Source organism: Gossypium raimondii, chromosome 5, assembly GCF_025698545.1.
Source record: "Gossypium raimondii isolate GPD5lz chromosome 5, ASM2569854v1, whole genome shotgun sequence".
Lineage (NCBI taxonomy): Eukaryota > Viridiplantae > Streptophyta > Magnoliopsida > Malvales > Malvaceae > Gossypium > Gossypium raimondii.
In genome coordinates, this window is record NC_068569.1 from 32,430,442 (window position 1) to 32,438,825 (window position 8,384).

Sequence of the window (8,384 nt, forward strand, 5' to 3'; positions counted from 1 at the left end):
CAGGGTTTGTTTTGCACAAACTAACCCTACGGTGGGTCCACACTCGATTAGAACGAAACGTGTGGCCCTAGAGAAAATTTTAGAATTTTTGGCCCACATGTCCGTGTGGCCCACACGGCCTGGCCCACAGCACACACGCCCATGTGGCATGCCAGTGTGGGCCTACATGTCCAAATCGACCTAGCCTATTTTACCAATACGGCCACACGCTGGCCCGTCACACAGCTGGACACACGCTCGTGTGGCGTCGATAGGCCACTTTTTCGGCTTTCACCGAACCTTATTTTCTCATGTATTCATTACACACCTGGTTTATTTTTGATGCAAAAACAATCTCGAGACCTTCAAAACCTAGAAACAGTATCCCAAACACCGATTTAGTAACTAATTAATAACTCGACAACATAAATCGGAATAGAGCACACAAACTTACCGCCAACGAAAGCAACTACTATCACGGTTTAAGCCGTTGGAGCGGAAACCATAAGTTCACCGTCTTCTCCTACGCAATACGTTCATAGAAAATCAAATCCCCTAACTACACACCATTATGCCATTTCAAAAGAAAAAACCCCACAAATGACATATAGAAACCGAAAGCTAAAACAAGAAGCAATAAGCCATACACCACTTACCAAACCGAATGTGAACACGATGATTTGAGCAAAAGGTTTATGATAGAATTTGAAAAGTAGAAGTAGAAAAAGAGAAAAACAAAGATTTGACAGTGACAGGAAAGAGAGAAAAAAAGAAACGTCGGATGGGGAATTTTGGGAAATTGAATTAAAATAAAATAAATAAAAATTAAGATAACTAACAACCCAATTCCCCACTAACCTACTAACCTATTAACCAACATAATCTCACCAAATTTGACATCTCCGTCCATATCCAACTACCTCAGCATTTCAACTTCACCGAACCTTTATCAGACAACCGAAGCAAAAATTATCATCCCTACTCACACAAGAATTCGAACACAAGACCTTAGGGCAAGCTAACACCTTACCACTTGAACCAGCAGACTCATTTTAATATGGTTTGGCTAGAAATAAAATATAAGCCAAACCGCCAAGGAAAATATTAGGATCAAAAGTAACATATTTTCCATAAATAGGACTTGAACCCAAGACCTCATACACACAATCAGATCACTTAACCACTGAAGCAGATACATATTTATGTCAAAATTTACAGAAACAAAATTAAATAAATTAGGGCGTTACACACAACCACAATAGATTCCAACTGCGACGATCTTATTGTGTACCCATAGTTACAACAGATCCTAACCGCGACGTTTTTGCACTATGCTCTCACGATCCCTCCAACAGCTTTCTATTGGGAGCGGCTATGTAGCCACAGTTACTAGTCGCTTTTATCTGCACTTACTGTATCTGAACAAATGTAGTGGTAAACGTCCACGAGTAAAGTAAAAAGGTAGAGGGGGTTCTGGAGAACTCCCTATTTGGATAGTTAGTGGTCGAGGATAGGATTAACAAATGTTAAATGAAACATTAAACAAATGTTGCATGACATACTATGCATTCTCATGGAAAAGTACATGTTGAAATGATCGAACTGATCTAATGAGAATGATATTATAACTTTGTAATTGAATTGTTTAATTGAATTCAACCGAATGCTATTGTTTTTTTTTTTGAGTGACAAAAACTAAATTATCGTATTGATCGGATTATTATGTGAATTTGAATGTTATGATTGACATGTACATTCGAATATTGGTTTGGTTTATTGTAAAAGGGACTCACATTGAGCTTCCATAGCTCACTCCCCCAATTTTCCATCTTTTCAGATAACACAACGGACTAGGATGCGGACTCGCCATGCGAAGGATCTTGGCTTGTTCTCGCTAATGATTTATTATTATGATTATCATTTTATTTTATTAAAAACTGTGGTATGAGACAATTATTTTAAATTACATCAATTAGGATGCATGTTATTAATAGGTATTTATATAGATAGAAAGATTTATACTTATTATTTCTCATTGATAATGATTTTAGAATGTTGTTTATTTATTAAGTGTTTTAACTAGGTTGATTTATTATACAAAGATTATTGATTTATTTTCCGCTGCTAAATTAATGTTAGTTTTAATTTATTAATATGAGATATTCACTATTATAAACCAAGTTTAGAATTGAGGATGGATTTGAAAAAAAGACAGGATCGCTTCGGTGATCTTCAGCTCGGGTCTACCGTCTAGGTCGGGTTAAGGTGGTTACATTCAGAAACTATATTTCTTTATTGAACTGTGACACGAGACTTAGGTTTTGGGTTTATTTTGGCATGCATAGCATTACAGTTGTTTAGATTTTTGAAACTTGGATAATAAATTTATGATACATGAAATCTGTTTTTAATTAAAACTATGTCGAATATCACTTTTTCGCTGCATTATTATATAAATGAGATTTGAAAAACATATAGAATTGGAAATAAAATTTTGCAAAGTAATCATTAAAATCAACCGGTTTTGAAATTAAATTGTACCTTTTAGGAACATGATAAGTTTTTCTACTAAGATAAACAAGTTTTAAAAAGACTGTTTTATAAACTCTAATAGTTTTACTAGGTCATTCCGATGGCCAATGTAATCTTCCGAATTCAGTCGTAACGTCTAGGCCAAGTTTGGGAGGTTACAATTAAAATGGCATAAAAATGAATTTAGCCCCTATTTACTCATTTTGTCATTTTTGACCTTTATCATTTTTTTAGATCATTTTAGCTTTCAACCTTTAAAATTTAGTCAAATTGTTTATTTTTTATAGAAAATTTAATTGAACTGATAAAATTTTAATGACATTGACATGGTACCTCATGTAGCAATTTATATGTACTTCACTGCTAACATGGATACTTTTTTAAAAATTTTATGAACTCTTTTGAAATTTGTTGCTTTTTAAAGAAATTATTAATTTAATTTAATTTTTATGAATTATATATAGATTGCCACGCTAGTTTCCACATCAATCATTGTTAAAATTTTAATAGTTCAATCAATTTTTCTATAAAAAGAATAATTAATTTAATTTAATTTTAAAAATTGGAGGCCAAAATGACTAAAATAAAATAAAACTAATGATAAAATAAGTAAATATTAAAAGTAAAATTTACGTTTATATCAATTGAAATTCTTTATAACTATAAAATCGTACAATATTTATACTTTTATTTAGCTACTCTGCAGTGTCCAAGTAAACGAACGATTTCTATAGCTGAAGTAGGCCGACAAGCTAGTTTTAAGATTGGTCGTGCCCTTTGGAAAATAAATATTACTATGGATTAGATAATTTATGACATAAGGAAAATAATTAAAATATAATAGCATATAAATATAAATATTTTCAAATAAAATGAATGTATCTAAGGTTTTATTTGTTTCACTAAAATGACTTCGAAAAATTATTTTTAAAAATAATTTACTTTTCGAAAAAGTTAATATTTTCGGTGTTTAGATAAATCATGTAAACTATTTCAATTGTTTGATGATTTCTTAAAAATATTTCATAAAAGTTGTTTTCAATGAAACAAACATACATTTGAGATTTTATCTTTTCATTGTTTAATTGTGTTTATTCTATATATATAAATTTATATTTTACATTGTTTTTGCATATATTAAAAATATCTTGTTAAATTCGTGTTCATTACAACGTCATTTTTAAGTTACATGGCTATCAAATAAGTATTTTTTATTTAAAATGTGATATCAACAAAATTGACAAAAAAATTTAACAATGTCAAAATTGGATTTGATTTTTAAATCTGAAAAGTAGAGGATTAAATTTTTAAAAATAAAAGTACAGTGATTAAATAGCAAAGTTGTGAAGAGTACATTGACTTATAACATATTTTAACCTTTATACTACAAAATATTTATTATTAATATATTTATAATTGTAATAGATATTTATTATTAAAATATTAAATTTGAATATTTTCAATAATATGTGAAGAATATTATTTAGAATTATTATTTTTAAAATTTACTAGTAAAATAAAATTAAAATATTAAATAATTTATTATATGAATAAATATAAATAGTTAAATATGTATATTTAATAATATTGAAAATATAATATTTTAATAAATTTAAAATAAAAATAAAATTTATTATTAATGTAATAATATTAACCTTGATTTAAGTTAATTTTTATATAAAGATAAAATTACCTATAAATGAGCTCTTTTACATTAAAAAGCTTATTTTATGATGACCAAGTTATTTTGTGTGAAACAAATATAGAAAACTACAAAAATATTTTCAGAGAACATTTTGCAAAAAAATATAAATTGGGTTCACAATGAAAAAATAAAACCCTAAAACTTAATCTATTTTTTTTCTCATTGTTGCATAGCTTGTCTTCTCTTTATAAATTATAAATGAAGAATATGGTTAAATCCTGCCAAAAACAAAATTGATCTATTCAAATCTTCTTTATGCTCTCGCTGCATTAGGATTTTAACAAAATATTTTTCTTCTTTTGTGTATAAGAGTTATAAAATCTAAATGTCTTGGAAGGATATCTTATTAAACAACAATACTTTAATTTATTTTACATTTCTAAAATCCAAAAAATATAAATCTGAATTTTTTCTTCAAAAATATAAATTTGTAGTTAATCCTAATGGATAGACAATAAAATGTATAAGGCTGAATAGTTAAGTGTTTAGTGTCATCCCTATAGACTCAAGTTTGAGCTTTCTTCTTCTCATCTCTTTTCCTTAATTTTCAATTACTTAAGATAAAAGTCACACCAAAATATATATAGTTAAAAATAAAAATAAAGCAAGAAATAAACTTTAGGACTAATGGTTAAAGCGTTAGTAATCCCCCAAAGTGACCCGAGTTTGACTTGTCCTATTCCTTTTCCATTTCCTTTTAAATTCGGCCAAGAATTGAGATATTTACCCTTGTCACCCCGAAGGTTTACAAACCCTAGCTATTTAGTCATTCCTTTTCCTATTTTGATTAGAATAACTTTTTTTTTCACAATTTTAGTAAAATTCCTCTTCATCCTCTATTTCTTTTCTTCCTCTTTTCTTTTTCTCCTCTTTTCTCTCATAATCGCATCATATTTTCATGCTTGAACTATTAATTATTTTCTTTCTCGTATCAAATCAACCTTGTTTCTTAATTTCTTGACAGCGTTAGAGCTATCGTCAAATAGCATCCTTAATCTTTGCCAAGAATCAATAAGTACATCTCAATCCCAATGATTAAATCCTGAATTTTTGTAATATTATTATCTGACGCTAATCTTATGTTCAGTTAAACATTTTTTTACGATTCTTGCCAAATATTTTGTTAATATTGTCAAATCTTGAAATCAATCGTTAATTTTCATGTAAATTTCATTTGAAGGATTGAATTTAAGTGAAACGGATCAGAATCAGGCGTGAGGAACATCGATCAGACTCCCAGTGAATGGTGTGTGTCATTTCTCAATTGAATCCATGGTGATCGTCTGTAGGATTAGGGCTACAAGGTCTCCTACATGGGCGTGTGGACTACACGACCTGCAAACCTTAGGCTAGTTCGTGAACCACACGGTCATAGCTCTTCCACACGGCTGTGTCTTTTCTGTAGGGTAATTTTAGCATTTGACACACAACCACAGTCTGTTACACGGCCGTGTGACCCTTGTTTTATAGTTTTTCCTAGAAATTTATGTTATGTGCAATTTAGTCTTTGCATATCCCCTGAATTATTTTTAGAGTTTTTATTCGCTCAATTAAAGCCCTGATATTGTGATATTTCTAGAGTCTGTGATTTAATACCTAAAGAGCTGTCGTTACATCGTATGATATGTGAATATTACATGCCTTCTGTCAAAGTGATACTGAAAAATTGTTAGTGGTAATATTATTACCACCCTACCAAGTACATGTTAAGTATGTCTATTGCTAATAATGAATTGAGTACATATTAAGCATGTCTACTGCTAGTATTGAATTGTTCTATTACAAATCATGACATATTGCATTCCATGGAGTGGGACGATATGTATGGAGGAAGAGTGGCAGTTTATCTGTAAATATGTTGTGCATCCACAGCCCAGTGGCAGTTTTTATCTACAAATATGTTGTGCACCCACAGCCCAATGATTGTTTTTATCTTCAAATATGTTATGTATCCACAAACCAGCGGCAATTTTTATCTACAAATATGTTATGCATCCACAACCTAATGGCAGTTTATCTGCAAATATGTTGTGCATCCACAACCTAGTGGTCATTTATCTGTAAATATGTTGTGCATCCATAGCCCAGTAGTAGTTTTTATCTGCAAATTAGTGGTGGTTAATCCACAACTCATGTATAATGATGATTGAGTTCAGGGGAACTCTAGTGAGGTGTGTAATGGAGTTGGGTAAGATCTTTCTATTGATATAATGAAATTACATTGTCATTCATAAACATGTGAATATAAAACTGTGAATGCTGAAATATTATAGTGATGCATTGATCTATAAAATCGTTACTGAAATTTTCTATACGAATGTGATTGTTCTAAAGAACTATTATTTTGCATGCTTTATTTACTATTTTGCACTAATTTTCTTGTGATTAGGCTCACACTGAGCTTCTTAAGCTTACTCCCCCTTTTACTCTCATCTTTATAGATAACCTACCAGGTTAGGACGTGGACTCGACATCCGGAGGGCTCAACTTGGATTATGTTTTTATTCAAATAAAGTATTTTTAGATTCATTATTCTCAATTTCTTCTATTCAGAGATTGTATTATTTTATTTAAACTGTGGCATGGGACTTAGGTTTTCAAGTTTATTGGCATGCATAACATTTACTTTTATTTTAGGATTGTTGAAATATGAAAATTGATTTAATCTTGCATGAAATTTGGTTTTCATTAAAACTATGTTAAATATTACTTTTTCCGTTGTATTGTTATATATAAATGAGTTTTGAAAAACATATAAAAATTGGAAGTCAATTTTTACTAAGTAAACTTTAAATTCTATCATTTTTAGGACAATTATATCTTTTAGTGAAATCAAAATAACACGCTAAGTTTTTCTTCAAAATTAAGCAAATACTAATGATTTTATAAACTCCGATCATCACTAGGACATTTCAGTGACCAATGTAATATTCTGAATTCGGTCTTAACGTCTAAGTCGAGTTGGGTAGGTTTTCAAAACTCGGACTGTGGCAATTTGAATAAGTCTGTATGCATGCATTAAAAAAGGGTATCTTGGGAAAAACCATGCCACAAACTTTTGAAAAAAAAAAGATTTTCTGCAAGAAATTAAATCTGAGACTCCGATGTTGATCCTACTTTAGTTACTGTTACTCTTGAAACTTTAGATAAACTATGATCATTAAACTATAAATACTCAGGAAATAATTAATGCTTGAACTTTTTGTTTGAAAATTATAGATATACTTTAGATTTTAAAATTTCTGTGAGATCATTATGAACACCCAAGGTAGACGTGGTAGGGGTAGGCCGCGTAGGGATGCACTTGTTGAGTCGCATGCTATTTAGGGAAAAAACCCAATCCTTGAGAAGTACATAGAGAATTCTATTGCTAATGGTGGCAGAGGTTACAAGAACGAAGACGATGCAGTGTCGCAGATGATGTTGAGGGTTCTGCAAAGGGTTACTGGAGCCCAAACTGGATTGGGGAGTAGTGGATATATTACAAAGAGGCTCCGAACGAATGGGGCTGAAATATTCAGGAGTGTTGCTAGAACGAACCTTACCATAACTAAGTACTGGATAGAGTCAGTAGAGAGGATTCTGGAGGATCTAAATTGTACTCCAGAACAAAAACTGAAGGGCATTGTGTCATTGTTAAGATATGAGACTTGTCATTGGTACCACTCAGTTGTAAGGGGTACGCAGGTCAAACGTTTGACCTGGGAATATTTCCAAGAGGCCTTTCAAAAGAAGTATGTGGGTAATAGATATGTGGAAGCCCACAAACTCAAGTTTATTGAATTGAAATAGGGAGATAGAATAGTGGTAGAATATGAGGTTGAATTTCTAAAACTCATTTGTTATGCTCAAGGTATAGTCGCTACGAAGTAGGACAAACGCGTGAGGTTCAAAAATGAGTTGCGTTTCGACCTTAAAATTCAAGTTGCTCCACACCAAAAACAACTGTTTAAGACTCTAGTGGAGAAAACCAAGATTGTGGAGGAGATCAAACAGGTGGAACACGAGAAACGAGAAAAGAGTAAGGCCCCGATTAAGAGAGATTTTAGTTCCACTAGTTCGAATACTCATTACATAAAACGAGCCAAAGATGGTAAGACTGCAGTAAAGGGTTACTATAGCTAATTTTAGGGATAGGATTTACAACTTTAAGTATTGTGGTAAGCGC